This window comes from Saccopteryx leptura, chromosome 2 (genome assembly GCF_036850995.1).
Source record: "Saccopteryx leptura isolate mSacLep1 chromosome 2, mSacLep1_pri_phased_curated, whole genome shotgun sequence".
Taxonomy (NCBI): Eukaryota; Metazoa; Chordata; class Mammalia; order Chiroptera; family Emballonuridae; genus Saccopteryx; species Saccopteryx leptura.
Window position 1 is genome coordinate 331697251 of NC_089504.1, and position 15496 is coordinate 331712746.

At 41.2% G+C, this 15496-nt stretch overlaps 1 protein-coding gene and 1 non-coding gene across 4 annotated transcripts in view; one reads left to right on the forward strand and one right to left on the reverse strand.

Moving 5' to 3' along the window:
* Positions 1-15496, reverse strand: part of PAFAH1B1 (platelet activating factor acetylhydrolase 1b regulatory subunit 1) — a 91705-nt gene that overhangs the window by 54205 nt on the left and 22004 nt on the right. The window lies entirely within an intron of this gene.
* Positions 6647-6708, forward strand: LOC136395998 (U7 small nuclear RNA). The gene has a single exon (XR_010749434.1). It is a non-coding gene; the product is annotated as a U7 small nuclear RNA (small nuclear RNA).

The following is a 15496-nucleotide window of genomic DNA, read 5'->3' on the forward strand; positions in this document are numbered from 1 at the left end:
TAAGGGAAAATAATACAATATATTAAAAAAAAAAAAAAGAATGCCTGAGGGAAAACAAATAGCAGAGGAGTATTAACATAAAAGATGAAATCATCTATTAGATGTAGAAGTAGGCATTTAAGAGTGTCACTAAAGACTTTGGATGAGCCTGACAAGGCGGTGGTGCAGTGGCTGGAGCATCGGACTGGAATGCAGAGGACCCAGGTTCGTGAACCTGAGGTCGCCAGCTTGAGTGCGGGCTCAACTGGTTTGAGCAAGGCTCACCAGCTTGAGCCCAAGGTCACTGGCTCGAGCAAGGGGTCACTCGGTCTGCTGTAGCTCCCCCCACCATCAAGGCACATATGAGAAATCAATCAATGAACTAAGGAACGACAACGAAGAATTGATATTTCTCATCTCTCTCCCTTCCTATTTGTCTGTCCCTATCTCTGTCTCTGTATCTGCCACAAAAGAAAAAAAAAAGACTTTGGATGATTACACTGGGTAACAAAATTTTTGCTGCACCCACAAAAACACTTGTTCTTACCTAATTCGAGTGTGCTGATCTCAAATCTGACATTCGTTTTTCTCTGTAAGTTACAGTTTTTTTGCAATTCAAGATTTTAGGTTGTCCCTATCTCTGTCTCTGTCTCTGTCTCTGCCACAAAAGAAAAAAAAAAGACTTTGGATGATTACACTGGGCAACAAAATTTTTGCTGCATCCACAAAAACACTTGTTCTTACCTAATTCGAGTGTGCTGATCTCAAATCTGACATTAGTTTTTCTCTGTAAGCTACAGTTTTTTTGCAATTCAAGATTTTAGGTTTTCATTTCATTGTAAAATTTTCAACATTTATAATAGTTTAACATAATGAAATAGAATGTCTTCTTGGTCATCATCTTTGTGAAAATATAATAATTTATATAATGCAGTAAATACACTAATACACTAAAAGATATGATTGTATCAGAATTTGTCTACAATTGTATCAGAATTTGTCTACAATTTCAAAACAGAACATATTAAAACACTTCATCATAAAATTTTCACAACTTATTTAAATTCTATTCAGGCAAAAATTTGCGTTTGCAGCTCTTGTGTTTGTGTACTTGTTGAGGACAATCTCCTTTGATGCTCCAGCAGTAGTCTGCTCATCACTAACAGCTCCAAGATTTTTGTGAAACTTATCAAGGTGACTGTTCATGAAGTGAATCTTAACGTTTATGTTACATCCAATGTCGCGGAAAGCCAACAGCATCCTTTGAACCAGAAGTTCATAGTTTTCTGATTTTTTGTTGCCAAGGAAGTTCTTTGTAACTGCCACAAAAGATTGCCATGCTGCTTTCTCCTCCTTATTCATCTTCCTGGTAAATTCTTCGTCACGTATGAGGGTTTGAATTTGAGGTCCATCGAATACACCTGCTTTTATCTTCTTGAAAGACAAGGCAGGAAAAGCAGAAATAATATGTTGAAAGCATTCACTTTCTCTATTCAAAGCCTGAACAAACTGCTTCATTAAGCCAAGTTTGATGTAAACTGGGGGAAAATGATCCTGTCTCGATTAACTACAGGTTCATTCACAATATTCTGCATCCCTACTTCAGAGCTTCATGTTTCGGCCACTCCTCTGTGTCCAGTGTTTCTCCCGAGCTCAGCTGTCCCACAAACACAGAAAGCAAGAATGCTTCGTGAAACCTCTCTGTAGTCCTAGCAGAAAATTGATCTTTTTTTAAAATTTTTTTATATTTTTCTGAAGCTGGAAATGGGGAGGCAGTCAGACAGACTCCCACATGTGCCCAACCGGGATCCACCAGGCATGCCCACTAGGGGGCGATGTTCTGCCCATCCAGGGCGTTGCTCTGTCTCGACCAGAGCCACTCTAGCGCCTGGGGCTAAGGCCAAGGAGCCATCCCCAGCGCCCAGGCCATCTTTTGCTCCAATGGAGCCTCGGCTGCAGGAGGGGAAGAGAGAAAGAGAGGAAGGAGAGGGGGAGGGGTGGAGAAGCAGATGGGCACCTCTCCTGTGTGCCCTGGCCAGGAATCGAACCCGGGACTCCTGCACGCCAGGCCGATGCTCTACCACTGAGCCAACCGGCCAGGGCAGAAATTGATCATTTTAAGATCCACACAAATGCCTGACCAGGCGGTGGCACAGTGAATAGAGCATTGGACTGGGATGCGGAGGACCCAGGTTCGAGACCCTGAGGTCGCCAGCTTGGACCCAAGGTCGCTGGCTTGAGCAAGGGGTCACTTGGTCTGCTGTGCCCCCCCCCCCCAGTCAAGGCACATATGAGAAATCAATCAATGGACAACTAAGGAACCACAAGGAAGAATTGATGTTTCTCATCTATCTCCCTTTCTATCTGTCTCTATCTGTCCCTCTGACTCTCTCTGCCACAAAAAAAAAAGTCACATTTTAAATTTGATGTCTAATATTTGTTCTATTTATAGACATGACCCCATGGGTTGCTGGCTTGAGCCCAAAGGTCTCTGGCTTGAGCCCAAGCTCACTGGTTTGAGCAAGGGGTCAGTGGCTTTGCTGGAACCGCCCAGTCAAGGCACATATGAGAAAGCAATCAATGAACAACTAAGGCAGGGGTCAGGAACCTTTTTGGCTGAGAGAGCCATGAACGCCATATATTTTAAAATGTAATTCTGTGAGAGCCATACAACGACCTGTGTACTTTACGCATTATCCAATAAAAATTTGGTGTTGTCCCGAAGGACAGCTGTGATTGGCTCCAGCCACCCGCAACCAAGAACATGAGCAGTAGGAAATGAATGGATTGTGATACATGAGAATGTTTTATATTTTTAACAATATTATTTTTATTATTAAAGATTTGTCTGTGAGCCAGATACAGCCATCAAAAGAGCCACATCTGGCTCATGAGCCATAGGTCCCCAACCCCTGAACTAAGGTGTAGCAACAAAGAATTGATGCTCCTCATCTCTCTCCCTTCCTGTTTGTTCTTTCTGTCCCTCTCTCTGTCTCTCTCATTAAAAAAAAAAAAATTAAACAAAAAGAACTGCATCACTAGCCTGACCAGGTGGTGGCGCAGTTTCTAGAGTGTTGACCTGGAACACTGAGGACTCAGGTTCGAAACCCCGAGACTGCCAGCTTGAGCATGGGCTCAGAGACATGACCGCATAATTTCTGGCTTGAGCAAGGGGTCACTCGCTCAGTTGGAGCCCCCAGTCAAGGCACATATGAGAAAGCAATCAATGAACAACTAAAGTGCCTCCAACTGTGACTTGATGCTTCTCATCTCTCTCCACTAAAACAAACAAACAAACAAAAACAGCAGCAGCAACAAAACAACTGCATCATAAGCCTGACCTGTGGTGGTGTAGTGGATAAAGCGTCAACCTGGAATGCTGAGGATGATGGTTCAAAACACCAGGCTTGCCTGGTCACAGCACATATAAGAAGCAACTCCTATAAGATGATGCTCCCTCACCTCCTCTCTCTAAGATCAATAAATGAAATCTTAAAAAAGAAAAAGAAAAAGACATAAATCCTAATAGGAACACTGACAAAACAAAATGGTCTTGAATGTCAACTATTTCTCATAAAAACGTTGGGTTTCCCATAAATTGTGTTGTACCTTATCAAATCTTTCATTTTCAGATTCAATGGGATTCTATAATACTAAACAAGTATTTCATAAATATAAATATTAAATTATACTACTTGTTCTCCAATGTAACTTCCAACTTGAATTCTATTATTCTACTAGTTAAGTTTCATCAAAAGAAAAAAAAACAAAATGTACCAAACTGATGATGCCGACCTCTGTATGTTTACATAAATTTAAGCAATGATTCTTTAGGTTGAAAAACACCAGTATAACCATTATGGAAGAAAGTATGGTAGTTCCTCAAAAAATTAAGAATAGAACTAATTACCTTATAATCCAGCAATTCCTCTACTGGTATCTACCCCCAAACTTGAAAACACTGGTTCATCGCAGCATGACACTTGTTCACAGTGGCCAAGACATGGAAACAACCAAAGTGTCCCTCAAAAGAGGACTGGATAAAGACCATGTGGTACATATATACTATGAAATACTACTCAGCCATAAGAAATGATGACATAGTGACATTTACAACAACATGGAAGGACCTTGAAAATATTATACTGAGTGAAATAAATCAGAAAAAGCTAAGGTGGGAATATAAAACTGAGACTCATGGACATATAGATAAAAAGTGAAGTGGTTACCGGAGGAGAGGGATATAGGAAAGGGAGAGAGGATGTAAAGAGGGACAGATAAAAGGTGATGGAAAATGATTTGACTTTAGGTCCGTGATGGTGAACCTTTTTATAAAAACCGCCTACTTTTGCAGCGCTGGTCACCTGGTCCCTCCTGCCCACTAGTGGGCGTTCCAGCTTTCATGGTGGGCGGTAGAGGAGCAACCAAACAGTGCCACAATTGGCCCACCATGAAAGCTAGAACGCCCACTAGTGGGCAGGAGGGACCAGGTGACCAGCACTGCAAAAGTGGGCAGTTTTATAAAAAGGTTCGCCATCACAACTTTAGGTGATGGGTATGCAACATAATTAACAGTTCAAATTCTATAGAAATGTTTACCTGAAATCTGTGTACTCATATTAATCAATGTCACCCTGATAAATTTAATTTTTTAAATGAAATTTTTTTTAGAAAAAGAAAAAAATGTAGGAAAATGGCTGAGAGATTAAACTGCAGCCTTGAGAAAAATCTTTCATGTGAACTTCGGAACACCAAGTCCTGCTGGGGCAGAACGCTGCTCCGGCAAGCACTACTATGATTGTTTATAGGAAGCAGCTGATCCCTATAGCCAATTAATAAATACGATGAGGCTGCAGAGATCTGGGCTCTCAGTCCTAGAGGCTGGGAGTCCCCTGTACCCATCTTTTCTCTATGTTCTGTCTTGTGTGTATTTTTTCTTAAGTCCTGCAGCGCCTTCCTTTTGTGCACACCCACAGCTGAGCTGGTCTCGGCAAAAAAGAAAACCACCTCTGAGAACATGTGTACCGTATTTCCCCATGTATAAGATGCAACTTAATTTTGGGGCCCAAAATTTGAAAAACAAAATAATGTATTACATAAAGTTATTGAACTCAAGTTTTATTGATCAAAAAATTCATACAACTCCTCATCACTGTCAAAACTCCCATCCATTAGCTTGTCCTCATCTGTGTCTGATGATAAATCACTGTTTCATATATTGCCTCGTCCTCAGTTCCATATATGGCATTTGTAACGCCACACTTCTTAAATGACAATGATCTCAATCTTGATATTATCCCAGGATGTTTTCACCCAGGTACAAACTTTCCCTATAGTTGGTTTCTTCACTCTTCCTGCTGGTGTCAAATTGTCCCCAGAAGACTTTATCCATTGGTTCCATTCGTCTCTCATGGCAGCTTTGAAGTGTTGGTTAATGCTGCTATCAAGTGGTTGGAGCTGGGATGTCAAGCCTCCAGGTATGATGGCAAGTTTTGTTTGTGCTTTGCAGCAATCCTCTTTCTGTTTTTTGTTATGTGTGCCCTGAACCGATCAAGCACCAATAGTGCAGGTTTGCGTAAGAGCCCACCTGGTCTCCTTCTCCAAACTTTCTCAAACCAGAACTTCATCCCATCCTGATCCAGCCAACCCTTGTCATGAACGTGGACAGTCACTCCTCAAGGAATGTCTTCTTTTGGCATTGTTTTGCATTTGAGAATCAGCATAGGAGGCAGCTTGGTTCCATCGGCACAACAAGCTAGAACATAATGGCTCTTTTCATGTCCACTTGTCTTCCTGGTTACAGTTTTCACCAACTTAACAGTTCTGCTACTTGGGACATCAAATTGAAGGGGGACTTCGTCCATATTTGTGATCTGTCCCAACTCAAATTGATGTGTCTTCCTACATTGAATGACAAAACAATGAAATTCAAGGACCTTCTGCTCATAGCTTTCAGGCATCTCTGGGACAAGTCTAGTGAATGTAAGCATGCTTAGTCCATTTTGTTTCATGAACCTGAAGCATCAATTGTGTCCTCTTTTGAAATCAGTAACTTCTTTTTCATCAGCAATTCTTCTTGCTTCATGCTGAACCATCTTTGTGGACACAAGAATTCCAATTGCCCTTTGCTCTTCAATCCGTATCTTCAATTCCCTCTCTCAATCAGGCCATTCTGCTGACTTGCCTCTCATAATGCCTCTCATACCATTCTACAATGGTATTTTCAGTAGGGTTTCTTTTTCCTGTAGCCAGTCTCTGATTGGTTACTCAGCTGGAGGAAGACCAAACTTACATTGAGCAGCACAGTTTCCATTCACTTTTGCAAACTGGATCACTTTTAACTTGAATTCAGCACTGTACAAAAATCTTTTTCTGAGCCATTTCTGGGAAAATGTGGCAAAATGTAACCTACCATAATATACCAGTAACAAGTGTGAAACAATGAGCACAAAGACAACAAGCACAAAAAAGTGGAAAATGCAAGAAAAAACAAAATCACCAACCACTGTATAAGATGCACCCAATTTTTAGACCCCAAATTTCTCGGAGGAAATGTGCGTCTTATACATGGGGAAATATGTTGATTTTTTTCAAACTGGATTTACTAAAATATCTTAAGATGAAAATAAGTATAGATCTTAGTTAGATGCATCCATTAAAACCATCTGAGTGCTTAAAGCTCTTTTTGAATTTATCTAGTAGATCTTTGGTTCTTACTGGAAGGACCCCTCCCCAAAAAATAATAATAAAATTTAAAAACCACCTGAGGAACTTCCAGCAAATAATCATGGCGAAGCATTATCCTCACAGATTCTGAGGAGGCATCTAAGTTTTTAAAATTTCTCCAGGTGATTTTGATGTACATCCTCAAATTATAGTTTTATATTGTAGTTAGTCCTAAAGGATCAAAAGAAAAATTACAAAGGGGCAATCAAGAAATTATCAGTGTCAGAAAATGTTAACTGGGCGCCATAGGCAAAAATCAACTTGTGTGGCTAAGCCTTAGCCGCTAAGGTACTCAGATTTCAATGGTAACTGCAACAACTGTCATTCAGATTCAAAGAAATATTTACAAAATCCTTCAGGTATATCTTAAAGAGATATGTTAACAGGAAAAAGAGGTCAATTCAACATTTTTAAATAAGTAAGCATTTTTCATTATAGTTAAGCTTTTATTGAAGATATTTTTAATCCTTCAAGAAGAAAATACAGGTGGCTTATTCATTATATAATTATCTAATCCTGATATATTCTAAGACACATTCTTGTACATATATATTAATTTTGTTGCTTTTTATCTTGATTTTATCTAGACCAAGAGTCAACAGACTTTCTATAAAAAAGACAGTAAATATTCCAAGTTTTGCCAATCTTAAGAGTTTTCATAGAAAGAAAACAATAAATAATATGTACAGTAACACGTAGCTCTGTTCCAATAAAACTTTATGGACACTGAAATTTAAATTTCATGTAATTTACACAAAGTATTAATAATTTTCATTTTAAGCCTGACCAGGCAGTGGCGCAATGGACAGAGTGTGGGCTGGGATGAGGAGGACCCAGGTTCGAGACCCCGAGGTCACCAGCTTGAGCGAGGCTCATCTGGTTTGAGCAAAAAGCTCACCAGCGTGGACCCAAGGTCACTGGCTTGAGCAAGGGGTTACTCGGTCTGCTGAAGGCCCACGGTCAATGCACATATGAGAAAACAATCAATGAACAACTAAGGTGTTGCAACGAAAAACTGATGAATGATGCTTCTCATCTCTCTCTCCATTCCTGTCTGTCCCTATCTATCCTTCTCTTTGTTTCTGTAAAAAAAATAAAATAAAAAACAATAATTTTAATTTTAGAAACTATTTTGCAAGGTAAATTTTATAAATATCTTTACAAAATAAAATGTGACAAAATATTACTCTTTTGCACCTGACCTCTGGTGGCGCAGTGGATAAAAAGTATCGACCTAGAATACTTGAGGTTGCTGGTTTGAAACTCTGGGCTTGTCCAGTCAAAGCACAAATGGAAGTTGATGTTTCCTGTTCGTCCCCACCTTCTCTCTCTCTCTCTCTCTCTCTCTCTCTTTCCTAAGAGTAATAAAAATAAAATCTTTAAAAAATATACATATATATTACTCTTTTGCTTTTTTTACTCAACCACTAACTGTAGAACTCATTCTTAGCTCTCAGGTGTACAAAAACAAGTTGGCAGGCAGGATTTGGCTTGCCAGCAATAGTTTGCAAGCCTCCCCAACTCTATAGACAAAGTTATCTTATACAGGCTTTTCTTTTAAAGATTTTATTTATTAATTTTTTTGGAGAGAGGGGAGAGAGGAGGAGAAAGAGAGGGAAAGTGAGAAAGAATGGGGAGAAGTGGGAAGCATCTACTTGCAGTAGTTGCTTCCTGTATGTATGTATGTACCTTGACTGGACAAGCCCAGGAGTTTGAACCAGTGACCTCAGCATTCCAGGTCAATGCTTTATTCACTCTGCCACCACAGGTCAGGCATAGGATACTTTTTAAAAGTTCTTTTGAGAATATGTTTACTAAAGCTGGGGACAGTGAAACAAGGAAGGGCCTGGAATAGAAGAGCAGGCAGGCGGGGCTGCTGAAAAGGGGGGTCTTAGGGATAGGTTCAGGGGTTAGCCCAAGATGAGCTGCTGCTGCCCACTCTTCCCCTGGTTACAAGTCTGATGGGGTCCTTTAGAGTTTAGGAGATGGACACCAATACGGGTTACTTTTAATAATATGTTGGGAAAACAGCTGTGTTAGGCTTGCTCACTTGTATTTTGCCTTATCAGTGCATGAGCACGTGGCAGTGTGTATAGTCTATCTACTAAGCCAAGAGGGCTTTCCCTCAGCGGGGATGGCGGATTATGTATTGCCTGGCTGGCGCTGTGAGGGTCCACTTTTGCTGTTTGTTTACCTGCTGCCGTGAGAAGTGGTCTTCCCCTACTGTTTGATCACCCATTGTTGGGAAACTCTATTAAACGGGAATGGCCCAACGCTTTCTGGCACAACAGCTTCTCAACCATTTGCCCAAATCCAATGTGGACCTACCTGGCCTCGGCCACCTGCATTACATAATAGTAGTATCTATTTAGCAGGGTTTGTCAGGCAGATTAAATGAATTGATATATGTGCTTATACGAGTGCCTGGTACACAGTTTAAGTGCTATATCATTTTATACATCTTTATCACTCTTAGCTTCTATATCGCCTCCATTTTACTTAGTACTCCTTCATGTGTTAGCGAGGGGTAGTCAACCTTTTTATACCTACCACCCACTTTTTGTATCTCTGTTAGTAGTAAATTTTCTAACCGCCCAAGGGTTCCACAGTAATGGTGATTCATAAAGCAGAGTTACAGCGAGTTAAAACATATACTAATACTTACCAAGTATTTTATGTCGGATTTTCGCTAAGTTTGGCAGAATAAATCTTTATAAAACAACTTACTATAGTTAAATCTATCTTTTTATTTATACTTTGGTTGCCCTGCTACCGCCCACCATGAAAGCTGGAACACCCACTAGTGGGCAGTAGGGACCAGGTTGACTTCCACTGTGTTAGCCTATCACATTGAAACATTTCGCCTAAAATCTGATTGTTATAAAAAGAAAAGCTCTTTCATTGTTAAGGAAGTAACTAATTCATTAGCTTTTCCTAGAAACTTTCTAGCTCTCTCAAAAATTAGAAGTAAATATATCCACGTGCAATTTATCATAGCAGTAGTCCCATAGCACTAAATCAGGCATTAAAAAAAAAACAGGTCCTGGCCTGTTGGCTCAGTGGTTGAGCGTCGGCCTGGCATGCAAAGTCCCGGGTTCGATTCCCGGCCAGGGCACGCAGGAGAAGCGCCCATCTGCTTCTCCACCCCTCCCGCAGCCAGCGAGGCTCCATTGGAGCAAAGACGGCCTGGGCGCTGAGGATGGCTCCTTGGCCTCTGCCCCAGGTGCTGGAGTGTCTCTGGTTGCAACAAAGCGACGCCCCGGAGGGGCAGAGCATCGCCCCCTGGTGGGCAGAGTGTCACCCCCTGGTGGGCGTGCTGGGTGGATCCCGGTCGGGCGCAGGAGAGAGTCTGACTGCCTCCCCGTTTCCAACTTCAGAAAAATACAAAAAAAAGAAAAAAACCCAGAAACTAACCTACTAAGACCTCAGAGGAGGACATAAAGATTCCTAGTTTTCAACACACTAATGCAAATGAAACTGAATTTAGGAAGGACTTGTCTATAAATGCATCATTACATTATAACCAAGACATCTTACATACTCTGGTTTTTTGTTTTTTGTTTTTTTTTTTACAGAGACAGAGAGAGAGTCAGAAGATAGACAGGGACACAGACAGGAACAGAGAGATGAGAAGCATCAATCATTAGTTTTGTGTTGTGCATTGCAACACCTTAGTTGTTCATTGATTGCTTTCTCATATTTGCCTTGACCGCGGGCCTTCAGCAGACCGAGTAACCCCTTGCTCAAGCCAGCAACCTTGGGTCCAAGATGGAGAGCTTTTGCTCAAACCAGATGAGCCCGCACTCAAGCTGGTGACCTCGGGGTCTCGAACCTGGGTCCTCGGCATCCCAGTCCAACACTCTATCCACTGCGCCACCACCTGGTCAGGCTACATACTCGGGTTTAAAGTACTTTTTCCTTTAGGTAAGTACGGAGTCAATTTAATTAGTCAAAGTAAATTACTAACTCTCAGCCTGGCCTAGCCCAGCCTAATACTAAAGTGGGAGTCAAAGAGTATTAAGGAAAAGCTAAGTAGAATGCGAGTGAGGACAATTATCTCCAGCAAGGTATAATGAAGTAGCATTCCACATGCCCAGATCTTCATTATTAAAGTGTTTTATTTTGGGTACACACCTCTCATTCGTATGTCTTGCAATTTTCCATCCCCTTTTACAATTCAGCCAAAGGCAGCCAATCACCATCTCTGTGAACCCCTTCCTGGCCAGCCATTCCCCTTGGCAGAGGTAGGTACCCTTTCCTTAAGTCTCATTGTGTAATGTACATATAAGCATAATAGCTTATACAGAATGCATTTACAGAATGCCATTACATCCCAGGTCCTCTCTTACAACATTCAATTCTTTCAACACCTAGACAAGAAACTAATATCCACATTTAACAGATGAGGAAACAAGTTCACTAGGTTTAGGTCACATATCCAAGGTCAAATAGCTAGACATTGGCAGAGCCCAGATTCAAACCAGGTTTGTTTTTGACTCCCACATCAATGGTTTCAAACAGCAGGAATGAGGACAGAGAGGAGGCCAAATAGGCAGGATTCCCTTTTTATCTGTTTATATATTGGATTTCCATGCAAGAGATTTTGGGTAAACGTTTCCAGTGCTAAGTTAAATTCGAAAAATCACTGATTCTACCCCGTGCTGCCTCCCACATTCTTTGTAACTAGATACATGATATCCCTAGTACCAGACTGACCTCCTTAGGGGAAAACATTGAACTGAATTTCTTTGTTTCTTTAGTATCAGGTATAGTGTATAGCACTCAACAAATGTTTATATGGAATCAAACTTTGAAAGCAAGACTTGCAAATAATTGTATTTCCAGTTATAGCCAATAATAAGTAACTTACAACTGCATAGCAATTTATAGTTAAATTCTTTCATATATAATCTCTTTTTAAATATTTTATTTATTCACTTTTAGAGAGAGAGGACAGAGAGAGAGAGAGAGAGAAGCATCAATTCCCATATGTGCCTTGACTAGGCAAGCCCAGGGTTTTGAACCAGCGACCTCAGCATTCCAGGTCAATGCCCTATCCACTGTGCAACCACAGGTCAAGCTTGTATATAATCTTCTTAAATATCGCTTCTCGGCCTTTTGGCTAAGATCAAGTGTAATCTTCTTAAATAAAGAAATCAAGCTGAACTTTTTAAAATGTTTTCCAAAAATGGCACATTTATTCAATACCAAAAGCTTTATTATTTTTTTTAAGATTTTATTTATCCATTTTTATTGGAGAGAGAGAGGGGAAAGAGATAGAGAGAACAAGGGGAGGAGCAGGAAGCATCAACTCCCATATGTGCCTTGACCAGGCAAGCCCAGGGTTTAGAACTGGCAACCTCAGCATTCCAGGTCTACGCTTTATCCACTGCGCCACCACAGGTCAGGCCCAAAGCTTTATTTTAATAAAATATAATCCAACAACTGTCATATAGTATTGGCAAAAGAAATTACCAATGTTTTATTTGTTTTAATTGCCATACAAAAATACTATTAGGGTTAAACCATATAAAACTGCCAATAATGGCAATTACACAAGTTCAACCTAATACTTATCAATAGTATTTAAACAGCATTAGCTTAGTTCTCAGCAGCTAACATAAACAGCAGAGCTGGGATTTATTTACATAGTTTTGACAAAAAAATAAAGCAAAGTAACTCCCTCCTCTGATTTCATAGTTCTTTATACATACATATCTTTAATACTTCTCACACGACACTGTAATTATCTGCCTTGATGGTGTCTCCTCAACAACTGTCCTCTAAAGCTACAACATATTTAGTTCTCAGTGTATCTTTACAAACATTATAGTAATTGACACATGGTAGGTATCTACTGTTTTTAACTTACTACAGGCATCATACTAAAACTAAAAATTTGTATTGTGCTCTCAAAACTGAATATGCACTATATCACCTTATTCTCATCCTCCATTTTTAAAAACTCCAAAAAAAAATCTAAATCTGAAATATGGACAAACATCCAAGTCCAGCTGGTTGGGGGTGGTATTGATAAAATTTTATCTTTTTTAAAGACTGTACACTAATTAACATATCAGAGAATATATACCAATTTTCAAATCCTGTAGAAAAATCAACTGGCTGTCTTAACTTTATATTGAAACTTTTTTTTATTTAAGTGAGATAGAGAAAGCATGTGCCCTCACTGGTTTAAGTTCTCATTATTTGACTGGCTAATATTCATAATTTAAACCAGCGGTTCTCAACCTGTGGGTCGCAACCCCGGCAGGGTCGCCTAAAGCCATTGGAAAATACATAATGCATATCAGGTATTTACATTCCGAATCATAACTGTAGCAAAATTACAGTTATGAAGTAGCCACCAAAATTATTTTTTGGTTTGAGGTCACCGCGACATGAGGAACTGTATTGCGGGGTCACGGCATTAGAAAGGTTGAGAACCGCTGATTTAAACATAGGTAAAAACAATGTTTAAAACTACATCATTAGCCTGACCAGGCGGTGGCACAGTGGACAGAGCAATGACCTGGGACACTGAGGTGCCAGGTCTGAAACTCCGAGGTCACAGGCTTGAGTGCGGGGTCACCAGCTTGAGTGTGGAATCACCGACATGATCCCATGGTCACTGGCTTCAAGCCCAAAGGTCACTGGCTTCAAGCCCAAGGACACTGGCTTGACCTCCGGGTCAAAGCACGGGTATGAGAAGCAATAAACAATTAAGGTGCTGCAACTATGAGTTGATGCTTCTCATCTCTATCCTTTCCTGTCTCTCCATAGCAAAAAAAAAAAAAAGTCAAATAGGTAATGTTTAAAGATTTCTATTTATTGACTTTATAGAGAGAAAGGGGGAGGGGAGTGAGAAGTATCAACTCAGCTGCTTCACTTTTTAATTGTTCATTGATTGCTGGTCAACCCAGCAAGCCCAGGGTTTCAAACTGGTGACCTCAGCATTCCAGGACGACACTTTATCCACTGTGCTACCTCAGGCAAGGCTTGAATAGCTAATTTTTAAATGCTGGCTCAAAAATTCTTAGTTTGGTTTTTTAGGGTGGGGGGGACAGACAGGAACGGACAAACAGGAAGGGAGATGAGAAGCATCACCTCTTCATAATGGCACCTTAGTTGCTCACAGATTGCTTTCTCATATGTGCCCTGACTGGGGGCTCCAGCCAAGCCAGCAACCTTGGGCTTCAAGTCAGCGACCATGGGGTCATGTCTATAATCCCACACTCAAGCCAGCGACCCCGTGCTCAAGCCAGTGACCTGAGGGTTTTGAACCTGGGTCCTCAGCATACAAGGCCAATGCTCTATCTACTGAGCCAACCGACTAGTCAGGCTCAAAAATTGTTTTAACTACACAAGGCTAAGAGAAATGCATCTACCGACTTAGTTTGGCCTTCAGGCTGCCAGTATAAATCCCTCTGGCTCAGCACTAATATGTATTAGTTTTGAATAGCCGAAGAGACTGAATTTATGGTCTAAAGCAGAGGTCCCCAAACTTTTTACTCAGGGGGCCAGTTCACTGTCCCTCAGACTGTTGGAGGGCCGGACTATAAAAAAAACTATGAACAAATCCCTATGCACACTGCACATATCCTATTTTAAAGTAAAAAAACAAAACAGGAACAAATACAATATTTAAAAATAAAGAACAAGTAAATTTAAATCAACAAACTGACCAGTATTTCAATGGAAACTATGGGCCTGCTTTTGGCTAATGAGATGGTCAATGTGCTCCTCTTACTGACCACCAATGAAAGAGGTGCCCCCTCCGGAGGTGTGGTGGGGGCCGGATAAATGACTTCAGGGGGCCGCATGCGGCCCGCGGGCCGTAGTTTGGGGACCCCTGGTCTAAAGTGATGCCAACAACATTATCCAGTCTATTTACTCAACTCAAAGCATAAAAATTACTAAAGAATATTTAACTAACCTTAGAATAAATATGGCAATGCAAAAATAAAGAGGCCCTGGCCAGATAGCTCAACTGGTTAGAATGTCATCTTGAGGTTGTGGGTTCAATCCCCAGTCAGGGCACATATAAAAATCAACCAACGAGTGCATAAATAGGTGGAAAAACAACAAGTCCATGTTTCTCTCTCACTCTGTCCCGCCTACCTCTTCCCTTTATCTCTAAAAATCAATAAATAAAAAATTTTAAAAAGAAATAAGTTGGCCATGGCTAGTTGGCTCAGCAGTAGAGCACCAGCCAAACTTGGGAAGTCCCAAGTTTGATTCCCAGTCATGGCACACAGGAGAAGCAACTACCTGCTTCTCCACTCCTCCCCCTTCTCTCCCTCTCTCTTTCTCTCTTCTCCTTCCACAGCAATGGCTCTAATGGGTTCAAGCAAGTTGGCCCCGGGCACTGAGGATGGCTACATGTCCTGCCTCAAGGCGCTAAAGTAGCTCGGCTGCTAAGCAACAGGGCAGCAGCCTCATCTGATCAGATCATCATCTGGTAGGGGGCTGGCCCAGGTGGATCCCAGCCTCTTACTTAATAAAAGAAAAGGCTCTGTCCAGTTGGTTCAGTGGTAGAGCGTCAATCGGTATGTAGAAGTCCTGGGTTTGTTTCCCGGTCAGGGAACACAGGAGAAGCGCCCATCTGCTTCTCCATTCTTCCCCCTCTCCTTCCTCTCTATCTCTCTCTTCCCCTCCCGCAACCAAGGCTCCATTGGAGCAAAGTTGGCCAGGGCCCTGAGGACAGCTCCACAACCTCTGCCTCAGGAGGTAGAATGGCTCCAGCCATAAAGGAACAACGCTCCAGCTGGGCAGAGCATCGCCCCCTGGTGGG